General features: G+C 41.4%; 1 protein-coding gene and 1 long non-coding RNA gene across 2 annotated transcripts in view; both read left to right on the top strand.

Moving 5' to 3' along the window:
• Positions 1–18,920, top strand: part of LOC142774796 (uncharacterized) — a 140,612-nt gene that overhangs the window by 82,947 nt on the left and 38,745 nt on the right. The window lies entirely within an intron of this gene.
• On the top strand, positions 1,108–7,264 carry LOC142774797 (uncharacterized). The gene is made up of 3 exons (XR_012886563.1): positions 1,108–1,187; positions 1,710–1,788; positions 6,630–7,264. It is a non-coding gene; the product is annotated as an uncharacterized LOC142774797 (long non-coding RNA).

Genomic DNA, 18,920 nt, shown 5'->3' with positions numbered 1-18,920 from the left:
TCTCCACAGCTCAGCTGTTTTTATACTATTACTTACGCTGAATTCTGGCATATGCATATACAAGATAAAGAATATATTAATGCTTACAGATACAGTAAGGTCAGCTGAATACTCATCTATGTAACACTTACGGCTCGTGAAAAAATTCTAAACACCACACATTAATTACGGGGCCCAGACGAGAATATCTCTACCATTACCCTGTGTATTGAACAAAAAATAGTCAACATCTCGCGTATCTGCGCTTTATGCTTTCGTCGTTAACCTAGAATAACACGGATGAATTTTATCTTTGATGTGTTTTTTTTTCTGTTGGTCGCCTCGAAGCTGTGTGTACTGGTGGCGTTCTTTTGGCGATTATGTATGCCTATGTACGCCAGTTAACGTATGCCGTCACGGCATGCTGCTGAACAATAATCCGCTGGGAAGCTTAGTGAAGTTCAAAAAAGCTTTTTTTTTTCACATGCTCTCCGCTGTAGGTAGGTCCGGTTTGTTACTGCGTCGATGAGAATCAACGGGATCATTGCAGAATGCTTAACTGCCATTTGCAATTTTGCGCGACCGGATGTTTACGAGCCATAAGTCAACACCAGCTGACAGCCGCACTACGGAAGCCAAAATACAAATTTTTGGTTGCATGAAAAAAAAAAAAACTAATGAGACCAATCAAACTTACTGCACGCTTTTTTATGCGCGCGAAAAAACGTGGATTTATGGATTTGAAATTGTGTCAACGAGTTTTTTCTTTCTCGCCAGCTTCAAGTTTTTTTTTTTCATTGTAACTTCAGGAGAGTCGGTTAACGACAAGCGGCCAAGACAAGCCCATTTCGGGGTCATTCGTCGTCAATATGGCGTTTGCAAGTTGTGCGATGGGGTTTGTTGCTTGTCTTGTGCTACCGGGTTTAAACGTTTCCTGTGTGCAGCCTCTATGCCTCATCGAACTGTGCGGCAGGTGTGAAACAGATGTGTTTCTGTAAAACCGTGAAGAGTCATTTGAAATGCGGGGTGCACCAAAAGTCACGTTCGTCGTTTGCGAAGACGGTTACCACGCCGTTGTGGACAACCTCGAGAAATGCTTCATTCAGCTGAGCGTTGCCGATATGGCAAAAAAGGCCTTTATCGACAAAGTGAGCCGGGTAATGACATCAAGAAGAGCTGCTATTACAGGGATGTCCACCTTCTTTGAGGTGAGTGTCATTTTATTTTCTATGACGTTTTCGCTGGCGTGCGTTTAGGCGAACAAAGGAAGGCACAACGAAAACATGTTTGAGTGCGTGTGTGTTTTATTTTTTATGTGGCACATTTTATCCGTGTGTTGTGTATGTTGGAATGCTGCACCTGATACCGCACACTCGTGTCCCATGGGATCTTTCGATCGCAATCATGACCGATCTGGATTAAAATGTATTATGTGCGGCTGCACAGTGACATAAGTTGTAGCTGGCACTGTTGATCGCGATCAAAAACCACATTCGGGTTGGCCCTGATGGCGCTGGAAACGTCCGGTGTGACACCGGTAGAGTTAATAATATATGAACAAGTCGACGTCGCTATTCCTGATGGCCAACCTGCACTACATTGCATTTATTTATTGTTCGCATGTAATAGTCACACATTCTACGTTTTCATTTCTGTGTGGTTATTTATAGTAGCCTGCTCTCCAACTTTATGTGTTCTCTGATTAAAGTATTTTTACTCACCTCGTGCAGATGGAGAAAAAAACGACTCGCCGTGCAACACAATCGTTTCTACCAGAGTGACTGTGAAAGGAACGTCAGAACTTGGAAGGTAAATGTGGTTTAATAGTAAAACTGATTTTAACAACATATACAAAATGCTAACTTCCAATGTCCTGGTTGCTTTCACAAGCCGCACGTCTATACAATAGTCGCTCATTCAAGTACATTTGTGCTAATTGGCTAGGCAAGGGCCACTCATTCTATGTTGCATTTTTTTTTTCAAGTTCTGTTCGGTCATGAAGTAGTAACCAGAGCGAAAATGAAGACTGCTTCATTTGAAACGTTTAGGTACATATACCAGCTACATCTGTACATATTTGCCATTTTGATTCAGACATTTGTCAGTGTGTAGCACCAACTCATTAATTTGTTTATTCACAATACTGCAGCCTAGCATAGACCAAGCTGCAGTGGAATTACAAGAAAGGAGAATGGTACAGAAATAATTAATAACAATACTGGCACCACACGTAAATAGGTCAGTTTTGCCAGGATGATTCTTACAAAGAAAAAGAACAGCACTAATACTTAGCAACTACACTTTTGACTTAGTAATGTAAGATTCTCAGTGATTTAGTGTTCAGCCCAACAAATGTTGATCAAGGGCTTCATCAGAACTGTCTGCCTTGCAACTTCCTTTACTCTCCGCCTAGAAGTTCAGTAAGCGAGTCTGCATCAAGCAGCAGAGCGAAGAACAGGACTGGGTGGAAGCACAGGCCTCCTAGCCAGCATTTCATGTTAGCAAAAATATGGCAATCAGAGATAGCTAAGTTAGGTCTGTAGCGCGTTGGGCGACTGAACTTCCCGCTGCTTTCTCTGTGGCCCCATGTTGTCATGAAAAAAAAAGACAGTGTCACTTATGACATCTCTCTTTGCTTATTCTTAATTGCACTCTGTAGACATTTGAGAGTTAGACCTACAATACTGCAGTGAGGGTCATGCCATGTCCCATGAATTAGTGAGGCATAAACTTGCAAAGGCTCATGGGATGCATGCAGTCTGCACCAGCTACCATTTCAATGGCTCTCCGTGTGCTGCATCACTCCTTGAGTATTGGCATTTATCCGTGTCACTCGCTTTCTTCATGGTAACCCAACGCATATGCTGCAAATTTCTAGCACACAATAGCACGGCTGCACCTACGACTGACCACAAAAGAGAAGCATGTGCTGTGATTGCCAAATAATATTTTCATTTGAAGTGGCAAACAACTGACTGTATGTGCTATCACAATTATGTGTTTTCTTTTAAGTGGCGTGGCCTTGGTTGTCACGTCTTTGAACTAATTTTACACTTGCTATTAATGCACATCACCGACTAATGTGCTTATTTTTACGTGTTTGCTTCAGTGAGGGCGCTCAGCTGTTTTTGCATTTGCAATTGAAACACTGTCTCTGTCTCAGATTGTTGGATATATAGTATCTTGTATCAACGTTCATCATGTGCAATGAGTATCATATGTTACTAAAACTGCGTGTTCAGCGGTGACGGCCTGGTAAAATGTTCAAATGTGCATGAATGACAGCGACTTTTATTTAGTAAAGTTGAGCTTCTTAGGCGTTTCGGCATTGCATCGTTTTGGTGAACAAGCTGGTCTAGGCAATGCTCACCTCATAGTCAGGCACCGTGTTTGTTGAGCCTTGTTACCTGTCCTGCTCGCATGTGCACCAGATCAGGTATGAATAAATTGACTACTACGGAATGAATCCTTGGAGGAACAGTTGAAATCACTAGCAACACATTGTATACCTGTTCTATAAATAGGATAGTGGAGCGCCCTTTCTTGTCTACATAGCATTACTGACACATCATTTTTTCCAACTGGTGCGAAGTCATCGCCTTCTTAACCACTACTAATTGTGTATACATCACTGCAATTGGTGCCGTGGATTCCACGGTGTCACCCCTGGCATGATATCGTGTGGCTGTTGGCTGCTCTGTCTTGCTATTTTCTGTATCATGCTCAGAGCTGGCTGCACGTTGCATAGCGGCCGTGCATCTTAAAGCAAATGCCGTATGCTTGTCGTAGCTGTGTAGATAGTGATTGTGGTTGTGATGATGAAAACTACACATCCAAACGACTTTTGTACTTCAGTCTTGGCGCCTTAGATTCTCTTTCGAAGTGCCAATATGTTGATGGCACGTAGTCAACCTGCCATGGATCTTTTCTTGGAGCGCCTGTACATAAATACCGAATGTGTCAAACGAAACCATCCATGCAGGATTGTCGATAAATATTACTCACCTTACGCTAGGCATCCAAAGGCTATAACCACTCACCATATCTCTCCACAAAATCTACTTCAATTTTATATCTTTGTTCCAAGGAAATCTGAACATTTTTTCCCATTCGGCACTATTTTCGACATCTGCACAACCGACTATGATGGTGCAAATGACTAGATTGCAACACAATTGAAAGAAAAGCCCTGTCTACGTCTCCAAAAGCGCGGCCAGCGAAACAGCGTGCCACGGATATCTTTAACTAGGAGCCGATGCAGATGGCAAATCTCATGAGCCTTTGTGGGTTTATGCCTCACCTATTTTATCAAGGAAATACCACCATTTATTTCCCCAAACACAGCAGCCATGCACTTCTTCTTGAAGAAGGTTCACTTGAATTTTTTTGCGCTCATCGGAATGCTTCCACTGTTTGTATTGCACCTTCAGTTCGGGAGTAGATCATGGTAGTGCCAGAGAAATGTCAAAATGGCACCCGTTTATCATTTTGTTTTCATGACCAGTCAGCATTTAGGAACTGACTGCACGCAGTTTGCAGCACTAGAGTCTCACTCTGTGTCCAACCATGGTATACCATCTGTGCTGTATTGAGTTGACTGCAATATTTTGGGAAATGAATTACTCAGCCCAAAAATTCTGAGCCAATGATTTTCCCGAATTATCTGATCCGTTCAGTCAACAAAATCATTGTTTTACACTTGCTTCATTCCCAGTCAGTCTGCATTGTAAATATTGTGCATCATGCTTCTAATTTCCTACACTATTGTAGTGCCTTGCTGTTATGTATTGAAAGTGGTGCTGTACACATTGCTCGATATTCGATGAATTTCAGCTGCACTGCACTGCTCAGAACCCTGAAATTGAATTCTAGCACACACTTCACACTTATCCGAGGCATGCTTACATGGGTGCTTTGCGTAAAAAACTGAAAGCTGGGACCTCATAAGATAGACGGGCACACTAAAGAAATCGTACAACACATATGTGTTGCATCATGAAATTTTAATTGCTTTTTATTCGGGGGCCATTTTGACTTTCAAAAATATAGGCATTGTATTTTATGAGCTGAAATGTACCTCTGGAGTGTCAACATGCCAAAGCAAGCTTCTCAAGTTATACTCATGCTGACTGTATGTTTGTTACGTTCATGAAGCAGTTAATTTTGTAATGATTTGCATAAATTCATGTGGCTAAATCACTGCATAAACATCAGTCTGCAAATATGATGTGCAACTATTGCATAGTTATAAATTAAGGAGCACATGCAGCTGTGGCGGTCAGCAACACAGCAGACAGTATAATATTCAGGTGAATATTCACGGCTACCTATGAAGTAATATATGACTTAGTAAAGTAGTTACTGCCACTCTAGTTTTGAGGTACGTGTTACTGGAAAGTACAGACTTCGTAGTATGTTGTGTTTATCAAAAAATTCTCAGCAAGTGCTCCTGGAGAGTGAATGATAATTCGACAAGGTTTGAAGAGTAGGCCCTTGCTCAGTCATCGGTCAATATTTAACATGGAAGTGGAAGAATCACTGAGAATAAAAAATGCACATCTGTGCATCTACTTAAGCACTTTCTTGAATGCCCATGCATACACGGCTTTATTTCGCATTCACTCGGCAAATAGAAACAGTGAACATGGTGGTAGAGGAGAAGAGGCTACTTATTTAGCACCTCTTGAAGAAAGTAGGGAGGTGCTTGCTCTGTTAGGAGTGCTTACTGGGAATTTTTTGGCATTTAGAGCATCTCTACTGAGTGGTAATATTTTGGGTTTATATATACACTCCCAAGACCACCCCACCCCTCCAAAAAAAAAGTCGCAGAAGGCAGCAATTCAAGAAAGAAAAAGAGCCCTGTAAAATGGCTCTGGCAATTAGAAGCTTGTTTGATTGAGCCTCCTCCAGAAAATTTTTACAATGGAACGAGTGGATTGAGCAACAAATAGAGGCTTTGGAGGAAAGGAATGGCAGACTTCAGAACCCCTCTCAGCCATAGGTCGGCAAACTCCCTCACAAGCCGAGTGACTCAAACTTGGATTGGGCCATAAATGAGAATCTGAATGAGCCATATGTGCAAATACATTTTGTGCTTGAGTGAGCTTCACATTTTTTTTGGTCGGCCTGTGCTTTCAACACACCTTCGACAATTTAAAGATAGAATTTTCGGTGAGCCTGTAGTTCGCGCTCTCTTTTTTTTCATTCATCTATAGTTAACACTGGCCCATCTGCCCTATGTAGGTATGGCCGAAGCTAAAAGGAACATTTTACTTTACGCCTGTATGGTAATCAACAAAACTTTTGGTGTGTTTACGAAAAAAAAATGTGAGTCCAGCTTCTTGTCCCCTCTCATTGTTTTTCAGCATGACATTATATCTCGCCTAGTACCTAGTCTATTGGTGGCCATAATGCATTGATGTTGTGTCTATTTATCACTTTCTTTAGCCCCTGAGCTATGTTGTGAATGTAAGGACTACCCACGACACACCCGTTACATGCTACGCTTCTCGCTTATTATGTTCACAGAAGTCCATCATAAATCTCTACCAACAAGCTCAGCTGTCCATCACTCTAAGTTGCAAATTTCTATAATGTAGTGAACATTCTTTTTCATGATTTCTTAATACCTATTATCTGTCACCCCTTAGGTTTCAGTCATATCCTCCAGGTCAGGCTCCTTCGGCACAAACACTGCAGCTGCTGTTACCACCACCACGGCCTATATTTCACTTCAGCCATTGCTGCATCACAACCAGTATTACACTTTCTGAGCCGCTACCACAGTCCTTCCCAATGATGCCTCACCTTGACAGGGCTTCACATGCTTCCAAAGGAAGCTATCAGGCAAGTGTGTACTGTTAAGAAATTTAGCTTTCAATAGCATTGATGTTTTCAATGGGCAGATTAATTGACAAGTCTGCCAACTTCATGCTTCTTGAACAGGGTTGAACCTACGTGTGTCTGTCAGTGTAGGGAACCAAGTTTATGTGAATTTCAAAGTAGCTTATTTCTATTTTATTTTGCAATACTGCAGGCCTCTTCTCAGGCCCATGCAGGAATGGGTTGAACTTGAATACACAAAAATGTGAGGAAAATAAATAGACCTTATGTACAAAGCAAGTAAGAGCAATAAATATGCACATTGTACAGTAAGCAAGGTGTTCATATAAGTTCTGAATTCTGTTCATAAATTTGACAGAAGAGGAGTTCACAATATCAGCGGGCAGCATATTCCATTGCGAAATGGTGTGCAGAACTGAATAATATTTGTAAGGGTTATGTTATTAATTCTGTGTATGAAGGAAGCAGGGCAAGCAAAAATTAGAAGTACTTTTTCATTGTTTGCTAGATATGAAAGCAGATTCTTTTTCCACATTTTTTATGTACCGTGCAATCCTGAGCAAGTGCTCCCACTATGGTGAAGGTGATGAGAATCGGAGGGGGGGGGGGTTCTTGCTCGGTCTTGCATCAAAAATCAAGATTGTGGTGAAAAAGTCGCATGTGCTTCCAACGAAACTGATACACTTTAATAAATATGCATGAATTCACTATGATTCTGCAACCTCGTTGCGCTTCTAAATAAAGAAAGTGAAGGAAACTGCAGAAATGGCAGGAAGGCGGGGGGGGGGGGTGCTTGCTCAGCTGTTCATGCATGTTTTGAATATCTTGAAAGAGAGAGGATGGAACTAGCTTGGTTGGGGGCGCTTGCTTGAGATATTACAGTATTGTCCTCATCCTGCGTATCTTTTTTTAATCAACTGAAACAAGCGACCTGAAAGTAAATGGCCCTTTTGTAGCTTATTGTAGCTTTTGTAGCATTTGTAGCTTATTTTCTTTGTAAATTGACGAAAAACATGAAGTTTAGCATTCTTTAGCGAAAAGAAAAAGCTGTCCAACTAGTAATGTTTACGCATTTACCGAACTCAGACACAGTGAAATAGATAAGGTGGCACACTAAAAAAATAGGTCAGCACAGAAAAAACTGCAATTTTCATTGCATAAGTAGAGCTCCATCTTCTCGAAATGCCATTTTTCGTTATGTCAGTATGATAATTTTGAAATGGCAAAAGATGTCATGCTGATTGTTTGTGCACATACTCAAGCAATACATGGTGGTGTACTGAACTGAACTTGATCTTTTAGAATAACTTTCATTTGATCTAAAAGAAAGTGTGCAAAATGTCCAAAATCATGTACAGGCGCAAAAAATGCAATTTTTTAAATAAAATAACCCATTCTTTGGTTCGGTCAATAGAACACAAGGCTCTGAACAAATTAGTATAAACTTCTGGTTGCTATCATTATTACATGCTTAAAAATGATTACAATAGGGTAAAAAATACGTGGAAGTCTGGGACTTGCCGGTCTTCTCTAATCGACACAGTGCTCTGAAATAAGGCAGTGTTTACATACACCCGCAGAGCTGTCTTATTCAGTAATGGCAAAGTAGATACATGGTGCAGAAAAGTTATTGTTGCTACCCCTTAATTGGAGGCAGTAACCGGGTAGACTCCAATGGCTGACTTAACAGCCCCCCAAATGCACTGCTAAAGCTTGAACAATTTAACATCAGGTCCTTTTAGCAGGGGTGCAACAGCTGCGCCAATTGCGCCAATTTGATACAATTCCCGATTGTTGCACCGAGCTGCGCCAAACTCGTGAAATTGTTAAAATTGCACCACTCTGCGCCAAAATGCCCAGCCAGCCTCAATTTTTTTTCAGGTGTACTAATTGCGGTGAGCAGTGCAGGCCATGTCGGCCACCTGCAGCTTTGCGCCATCAGTCAAAGCGCGCAGACCCGAAGTAAAGTGCCTAGAATATACCTAAAATAATCTAGCCACCCACCCTATGCTCGTGAGACGTGATCGACCAGATAAAGTAACAACACTGCATGCCTATCGGTCCGCTGACCACAACAGATACATATCGGCGGGACGGCAGAACTTTAAAACAAAAATGTGTTGGTGTAGCCACCAACCCTTCGCGGAAAATGTAAGTTCTCTTGCCAGAAACGCGGCTATGGCTTATTAAGGCTCGAACAAGCTCGACGTGCTGCAAATGCCGGCGTTGATTACCTTAGCAGTGGCACATAACAAATTTTGGCTGGAAGCTGAGTCCTTGCCACGGTCTTGGCGATAGATATCTAGTACCGTCGCCGGGGCAACAGGCGTACGCCGTTGTTACTTTATCTGGTCAAACTCGTCTTGCAAGGTAGCCAAAGCGGCACATAGCCCCATGCTGATAAGGGTGGGTTGGAAGGGGGTGGTGAGTGGTTAGCAAACTTGTTGTCTTTGGTTCTAAAGCTGCTTGAGTCACCTTTGCCGCGCTAGACCGGTGCCCGCGAAAAAGCGTGTTGAGATTTACAAGGGGCTGTTCGCGATACTAGGACACCTCACATTTTGCTCAGTTACTCATGGGTTTGTACACCGTTAAATTCTGAGTACCAGTATAGTTACCGACGTATAAATAAGCTACTGGCAATCATTTGAAGCAGTGTGTGACATTTATGCTTCTCTACAGAAATAAACTAAATTGTGCGCCACTTTTTTTTTACCACCTCTAGTTCTCGTTTTTACTAGTCTTCCAAATTTCAAGCTCACAATATCGGCAGATTGATATTGAAATTCTCAGACTTTGTCAATTGATTTAACAGGTGCAGTAAATGCTAATATGGACTTTATCATGGGTTCCTTAGAGAGGTGGTTCAAAGTACTACCTTCATTGAAATAGTAGTAAATACTATGCTCACACTACATAATTTAGGTTATGTTGAATTGTTTATACATGTTTTTCTCTAAATGTAAGCCGCCTTTTTTATAGTGCTCCAAATTCGCTATGTCATGATAAAAATGCATGTTCTTTTTTTCCATAACCATCTCCGAACTTGGAATTTATTGCTCCAAAAGTAACATTTTGCTGCTCCAAAAATTGCTCTAAATGGTATTTTGGCTGTTGCACCTCTGTTTAAGCATGCCAGCAAATGCCGGTTGGGGTCCAAAGATAAAGTCTGAGCTCAGAGTTTTGTTACAAGCATGAAGCAATGAAGGAAATAGGAGCAAATGGGAATGCTATAGAAAGATTACCACTTAACTCTTCAGATTCAATTTCACAAAACGAAACACTGGTTAAAGTCAATGTCAGTGCTTCTGAGAGTGAGTGGGTTTTTGTGCTGTCAGTAGTCTCAACGAATAGAAAGTGCTGAAAGCACACCACATAAACAAGCCGTGTAGTGATATTTATCCAAATAGCACGCACCAGCACTCGTAACTGCGCCCTTATGTTCAATGGTAGCAGCTGTTGAAAGTGTCCATATAATTGCCATTGCAATATTTTATTCTAAATGAATGGCTAGTTAAATCACTGGACAACTCAAATGGGTTTAACAATGATTGTGAAACAATCAAGTATTGCTCATCACAAGCATGAAACTCAGGCACTCCAGATTATTCAATGCTTCAAGCAATGATTCCGTCACCAGCCCGACTAGTCCCTCCATGTAGACTGCAGTATTGACCAGGGGCTCCCCTGCTGCAGTCGGTGAATACTTGTTACTCCTCAGTGTCACTGTTGAGACTCTCTTTCAAAACACCTCTTCAGTGACTGCACTGCATCATCTATAAAATCTTCATCATAGACTGACTGACTGATGCCCTAATAAGGTGCTATTAGAAGCTGTTTGGTATGCAAAACATCACACTGCATTGTTTCAAATTTTTTCTGGCCAGTGTTTTTCTCGACAGTGATGTAAGATGATCGATGGTACTACTTAATAATGTAACACTTCTCTGGACAACCGAAGAACTCTTCTATATCATAACACATTGCCTTACCAACTGAACCACTTCTGCATTTACCCTGTCTCTGTGTGCTTATATTGAGCAGCACCCTGCATAGGTTAAAAAGAAATCTGCGAATCATTCACACTCACTCATAAAATATATTTTTTCCTTAAGCCTTACTAGTAGACTCAGACTCGCATTGATTGACTCAGACTCGCGGCTCAATGCAAGTCTGACAAGTCTGGTGAGTCGACTTCCGAGCCCGTTAAAATATGATGATCTTTTCCACACATGGTTTCAATGCTCCTTAATAGCAATATGTTGTAGAATTGGTGCTCCAGTTGATGATCTTTTCCACACATGGTTTCAATGCTCCTTAACAGTAATGTGTTGCATAATTGGTGCTGCAGTTACAACCTTTTAATCTCAGACCTTTATATAGTGACTGCAACCCAGTAAGGTAATCTCTATTCAAAGAGATGGCACCTCAGATACTTTATGAGAATGTCCCGGGAAGAAATTCACAGGAGGGCATGTCAAGGAACCTCGACATGCCCCCCTACTTGTAGTTCTGGCCTCTCAGCTATAAATATTGAGTCGGTGCACAAATGGTTGTGCATTGAGATATGTGTGAGCTGTGAAAACTGAGAGCTCAAGGCGCAAATCCATGTGGAGGGAGGCCGCTACACTGCCACGAGACACTGCAAGGTGCCAGCTGGAGCACCTATTATGCAATATATTGCTTTTATGGAGCACTGAAACTATAGGTGAAAAAGATAATCATATTTTAATGGACTCGTAAGTTGACTCACCAGACTTCGTCATTAGTCACTAACAACACAAAAACCCTTCACTCTTGGGAGCACTCACATTTGCTTTAACCAGCGTTTTGTTTTGTAGAGTTAAGTGAGATTGAATCCAAAAGAGGTAACTGCTAATAGCGATTCTCAATTGCTATAATTCTTGAACAAGGGTGCAAGTAGTTGCCATTTGCACCCTGGTTCGAGGAATATTGACATGATTCATCCATGCATAGCAAAATAAAGGCAAAGGCGTGAAATGAATAAGTTTCTTGCATGCTTTTCTCATAGCACTGTAGCGGCTTCCACATGACATTGTGTCCTGAGTTCTCATTTTTTCGGGGGGCTTTTGCACCAGCATTTGGTGTGAAGCATGCTGGCTATTGCGCGGTGCCTTCTTTCAGAGGAGGGTGCAGGAGCACGCATGCTTCAGAGAAACAGCTATTGATAGCTCGTGTAGCTGCAAAGGGCTCATTAGGGGCTGTGCTTGGGCGCTTCTTTTTTAATGCTGTTTAAGTGCTCATTTGTGTCAGCTGTGGTTGCATGCTTGTGTGGAATCACCTTATTTTATGGCTGACTTAATTATAAAATTTTTTTGCTTTTCGAGGGGCAGCACCCAGTGGGGGGACTGCCGCTTACAGTTCTGGCCCTCATAAATAACAAAGTAGGCAGCTGTGCTTTTTTTTTGAAAATTTTTGTTTTGTTTGCTGTTGATGCATTAATACTAATCTCTACCAGTTCCACGACATTCCTCATGCATGCCATTTACACTCCTGCTGCTTGCACTTATCTTTTTTATATCCATGTATTGTATTTGCTCACATAATAATTGCATTTTCTTCATTTTTGAATAGTTTACTGATTTAAAGGTGTGGTTTGTACAGTGGGTAAAGTTTTGGAACAGGTCGACTAAATTTAAAACTGGAAGCTGGAGTTGTGATGACTACGTTGTGCCATAACAAAACCATATCAGGTTGAAGAGTTCCTACCTTCATGTTACAGGCACATGTTCGCATTGCCTTGTAATGAAGAAGCCCTGAAAAGCCTTTCCAAGTAATCATCAAATGTCTTCATTAGAGAAACTTATTCATCCCAAATCGACTGTCGGAAAAAATTTTGCAATCTGCGAAGTACTAGCGGAGCTACAGGAATTCGTCACATGCTTTACGTACTTTCTTTTACCTTTCGTTCGAGTGAGCTCACTCAAAGCCACACGGGAGGGGATGACTGGGGGACAAGAAGCTATGCCTTTTTATCAACGTGCGTTCTGAACTTTAGCTATTTTATTTTTATTCCCCCCCCCTTTTTTTTTCAAACATGGGGCTTCTTCTCAGTGTAATCACGAACAGGTGCACGGGCATGTGGCAGCCTCCGGTTTCGGTTGTACACATTGCACTTGAAGCGCAGTCAGTTGAATTCGGAGCCTTATTTGTTCAGGGGAAACAGCGTTTTTCAGGTGACTGATAATAAATTATGAATAACAAGCTGCGTGTTGCCCTATTATGCCTGTCTCACATGCTCTCAGGTGCCTCGACTACCCTCGGCAGCATTTTCTGACCATGCCCGAAAAGGGTTGCTGGGCGACTTAAATTGCTTCATGGAGAGTGTTGTGTATACTATACTGAATTTGTGAAAGAAATGCCCATTTTAGTATGCCTAATTCCTGTATATCTGCCATCTGCTACACTTTATAAGAACAATTTGAAAACGATTTAAGTGATGACAGTAGATGACCGGGGCCCTTAAATTGCTGGACATTAAATGTTACCGTCAAGGCATTTGAAAAACAGGAGGAAAAGCTCTCTCTGGTGCAAGTGTGCCCTTAATTGGCTATGCTTTATATGGTTTTGCCTGCTTCAACATCTTCAAAGTGCTTGAAGAACAAGGAGAATAATTCTCTGTGGCACAAGTGTGCGATAAAATGCTCAACTATTTCTGGTTTTCCCACTTCTCTTGAACTTTATTGTTATAGTATGTGTGCCAAAGTGAATTCTAATATTGAAGTGTGTGTGCAAATTGAATATTTTTCTGAAATTTCTCGAATACTTCTAGAATTTTTTTCAAATACTTCATGTGAAATTCTAGAAAAAAGTTGGAGAGGCTTCCAAAGTTTATTCTTATGAGATGAAAGTCTTCCTTTTGGCAAAATTGATAAGTGTTGGTAAGGTGGCGTTTCGTAGTTGCCTTATAAAGAATAAGGCACTGCACAATTGAATTTATGTATGCACGAATGTGTTTATATGCACGATTTCATGCAGCCGAAGAGTTGATCAAATTTCAGGTCAAAAACCACTATAAATAAGCCCTTGCCTCTGCCACACCTATCATCTCCTTGTTAGGATCAACCTTTTCTAGAGTCAGTACATTTGTGACCGTAGCAGAGCCAGAAAGGCAGCTTTCACGCAATACGAGTGTGATGAGGTGAAACATATTAAAAATTTGGAGGGTCCCTATCAGTCAGACATTGACTTTATTTTGTCTCTGGTAAGTTATAATAGTTCAAATAGCAAAATTTGCAGTACAAATTTAATCAAATAGCAAACATTATTCAAAAGATATTCAAAAAATATGAATATTTGTGTACCCCTACTAATTGTTTGCTTCACATTTTTCACCTCATTTTTCGTTCTCAGTAGAAAAGACATGTGCCCTTCTAAATGCTGTGCTAAGACCACAGATCACAACTCATGCACGTGCCTAGAGCTCCACGCATATTCTTCTGTGAGACCTTCTATTTACCTGTTTGAATTCAAAATTGTGGAACCTCTTGGATCAATTTTCACTATTGAAACTTTGTTCTTTGAAGTAGTTGTGCTAGTAACGAGTGTTGAAGATTGGGCGAGTTGGTTCGTCGTACTTGAACTGGTATAGTGCATTACGGGGAAGAAGAAACGGCCGAGCAGACCGACACAAGGGGACAGAGCGCTAACTTCCAACTGAGCTTTATTGTCAAATTGCATCAAATAAGTAGACCGGCGCAAGCATACAAAACCACCCTAACGCAACGACAAGATAACACACAACATCACATCGTCACATATCACACATTCATAGGCGGTTACAATGATTAAGGAAGGCCACTTCATGTTCAGATAAACCCAAAGAAGGGGCGCTAATACGCGTGCTGCCAGCTCTTGCTATACAATGTGCTTCTATAATTTCCCGAGTTAATTGCGACGGGTGCTTTTTTATCACTTCACACTGGTCAAACATGGGGGTACATCCACAATCACGACAGTGGATTCCAATGTGGCCCTGGATGGCTTTGTGAGCATTATAATGGTGCTCTTTTAGCCTTTCATTAAGGCATCGCCCCGTTTGTCCGAAATACCACATACCACAATAGAATGGAATCCCGTAAACAACCCCCACTACACACGGCACAAACCGAGTTTTGTGCTTAGTTGCGCAACCAGTGGTGTGTGATTTGAGAGGGTTGACAGCTTTGCAAAGCCGCTGTAACTTATCCGGCGCTGAAAACACCACTTTGACGCTGCATTTCTCCCCTATCTTTTTTAGCCGGTGGGAAAATGAAAAGGGTGGTTTTGTATGCTTGCGCCGGTCTACTTATTTGATGCAATTTGACAATAAAGCTCAGTTGGAAGTTAGCGCTCTGTCCTCTTGTGTCGGTCTGCTCGGCCGTTTCTTCTTCCTCGTAATGCGCTATACCAGTTCAAGTATGTGCTAGTAAGTTTTAAGTGTTAAAGCAATAATTTGAGAGTGAGTGTAACGATGTTAACTCCCACACACGAAAAAACGATCACAGAGACATTTTTCCCCTGCAGGTTCATTTGAGAGGCAGAAGGAGGAGCAGTGGGCTTGGCTGCGGTCGTGATGCAAGGAGGCCACAAAGCTCCTGTGGAGTGTCCTTCAGCTTCAGAACAAGAGCCTCATAGTAGCCCCGTGTTGGAGTATTTGTGCATCAAGAGGACAAACAGGTGCCCCTGAACGGGGCCCTGACAGTGAGAAATTTGGAGGTTGTGGCTAGTGATTATTGCTTAAAGAGGTACTGACGCAAATTTTTGTCTTGCAATATTAACATTGTTGACAGCCTATTAGTCACAATGTGGCGGATTGCTTGCTGCAGCATGGGACAGATGGACAATTGCTGTCTGTTTATTACAGACTAGTTTTATCTTTGCACAGCTCTGAGAACACGAGCCACGGAATGCAACAAATATATGCCAGCTAGTGTGCTAAATGGTACACATAAACGGGGCTTCCAGGTGTAAGCACTTGCACAGCAGGTCTATCAATAGTGAAAGTGGGCGGTGACAACCGACACAGTAATCAAGCCGCTGGGGCAAACAGCTCCCGCTCGGCGCTTCTGGCTTAAGAGATGGTCCACCATGGCGTATTGTTCTTCTTCCTCCTTACACACAGAACACTGACGCACTTCCGTGCTGCCTGCGTTATGTGCTCACATTCTTTTGCTGCTGCATATGCAGCACAATGTCGTTGTCGTCAAGTTGATCGTTCTCGTTTGGGTGCAAAGATTTTCTTGGGGCATCCTCACGTTCCACATGTTTACATTAGGCATGGACACAGCAGTCACTGAATAGTAGCCTGCTAGCACAAGTGTGGCCAAAAGGCAACAGCGACTATGATGTCAATAATGTAGCTGTGCCAACTCTGAGCTCGGCAACAATGGTGGCACCTGGAAGTTGGGACTCAGCTTCAGGTCACTTTCAGTGATTCAATGATGCGAGATGCGGCATACAGCACTGGTTCAGGCACGCAAACTTTAATATTCATATAATTGGCCATCTGAGCTATAATTGTTCATCCAATTTGTAGATATACGCATGTTCAAGGGAATCGATGTCGTAGGCTATATTAGTCACAAAATTTTGTGTCAGTACTCTTTATGGTATTTTGCTTTATGTTTTAACTTACAGTTAAACAAATAACTAAAGTATTTAGTAAGTGCTACATGTATTTGCCCAGTACTAACCAAATGGTTTTGCAAAATTTGTGAATCGGCCAGCAGATATGCATGCACCTAGCAGGCTGAGAAAGATAAACACACTTCCTTGCAAAATGTTTGATCATATAAATAAATTCGAGGATGCAAAAATATTTGTCTTGTTTTTCTCAAATGTCCCGACACTACACTACATACAACACTTCCACCCCTTTAATCAACTGCACTTTCGAAGCACCATTAAATTGCCCATTGTGGCATATTCATATTTTTTACACTTTATAAACTGGCATAGCCTTATTACCATGCTTAGGCAAACATTACTTATGACCCTTACTACTTGCCCAAAGTAACCGGGGTTGTTCTGCTGAAGGACTTGTTTTTGGGCTAGTTTATGCTTGCTTAAAATTATATGGTGTGTGGTTTTGTGTGACTGTTCTCTCTTTTTTGCACTATATCATGATTTTCAGCAGGACCGGAGAATTCCTCGGACCCCTATCACCTGTATTACCCACAAACCCCTTAACTCCTGTATGGCCCATATACCCCATATGCCCCATAAGCCCTGTATCCCCCGTATGGCCCGTAATCCCTGTATCCCCCATATGGCCCATAATCCCTGTATCCAATAACATCGTATGATACGGGTCCTATTTGTACAGGATTTTTCAGTAGGGTATATACACCATACATATACACACATACATTTACACATATATATATATACACACATATATATACACACATACATATATGTGTGAGAGCATGCTTTAGGGGCTATGAGAATGAAGTGCTACGTGTTGTATTGGTTGACAAAGAGCTTTTTTAATTCTTTTACAAACGAGTGTGGATTCATTACTTTTAAGATGAATGGAAGTGAATTCCATATGGAAAGTGAGCTAAAATGAGCGGTTTGTTTGCCATAGTTAGTCCGGGCTTTCGGTAAGATGAAGTTTTTGTGGTAAGCAAATCTAGTGTTGTTGGTATTGACAAGTGAGGAGGATGGGATGATGGAAATGGGAAATAGCTCATTGATATGCTTGGATAAACATATGACTAGATTATACTTAACCATATCGCGCACTGTAAGGATGTTGTAGCTGTAGAATAGTTGTTTTGAATCGGTGTAATGTGCACTAGAAGTGACTATTTTAATTGCTTTGTTTTGAACAGTCTGTAACGGTGCGAGGTGAGTGTTGTAGGTAGTGCCCCAGGTAGTTATACAGTAGTTGATGTGAGAATGAATAAATGCGTAGTATAGTGACAAGAGAATGGAACGTGAAAAAAAAGGGCGAGACCGAATGAGGATGCGTATACCATAAGACAGCTTTTTCTTGACATCTAAAATATGAGAGTGGAATTTTAAGTTTCTATCTAGTTTGACGCCCAAGTAAACACAATCATTACTAGCGTGGATCGAATGATTTGGGATACTAATTGAGGGATCCGTTACTTGCGATCGCTGATGTGATGAAAAGAGAATGAATTTGGTTTTTTGAGGATTGAACTGTAATTTGTTTAGCTTACACCAGTGTAGTATATTGCGAAGATCTGTGCTCAGCTTATTTATTAAACAGTCTATGCTATTATCGGAACTAAAAGTCGTCGTATCATCAGCGTAGAGCAAATATTTACAATGTATGATAAAATTAGGTAGATCGTTGATATAGATTAAAAACAAAAGTGGGCCCAGAATGGACCCTTGTGGTACTCCTATGTTCGTTGTTGTTTGTTTGGAGTAGGTACCGGAAATACTGACCGTTTGGTTTAGATTAAGGAGATAACTGCGAATAAATAACAGAGCAGGACCACATATTCCCATTGCTTCCAGTTTTATGAAGAGTATCTGATGGTTAATAGTATCAAATGCTTTTGTTAGGTCAACAAAAACAGATCCAGCTAAGCTGCCATCGTCAATCGCCTGCTTTAGAAATTCAGTAAGATATAATAAAGCGAGATCAGTAGAATATCCTGTTCGAAAACCAAACTGAAAATCAGTAAGAATGCTAAACTTTCGAAGGTAATTAGTTAGGCGCTTTTCGAATAATTTCTCACTTACTTTGCTGAGGAACGGGAGCACACATAGAGGCCGGTAGTTCGTTACCAATGATCGGTCTCCTTTTTTAAATACTGGGGTAACTCCAGCACGCTTAAGTTCTCGAGGAAAAGTCTCCTTTTTAAATATTAGATTAATGACATGTGCAAGAATGTCAGATATAGATAGAGCAATCAGCTTTATGTGTGATGGACTGATGTCGTCTAGACCAGCGCTAGCGGTTTTTAGATTCCGAATTACCGCGGTTACTTCATCGGCAGAAGTGGGGAACAAATAGAAGGACTGGGGTAAGCGAGTGATTTCGTAATCTAAAACTTGGTCCGATGGCAGATTGTTCGAAAAAAAGAAGTCACTGAATGTATCAGCAATGTCACGTGGAT

Source organism: Rhipicephalus microplus, chromosome 10 (assembly GCF_043290135.1).
Source record: "Rhipicephalus microplus isolate Deutch F79 chromosome 10, USDA_Rmic, whole genome shotgun sequence".
Taxonomy (NCBI): domain Eukaryota; kingdom Metazoa; phylum Arthropoda; class Arachnida; order Ixodida; family Ixodidae; genus Rhipicephalus; species Rhipicephalus microplus.
This window is presented reverse-complemented; position numbering and strand designations above follow the sequence as displayed.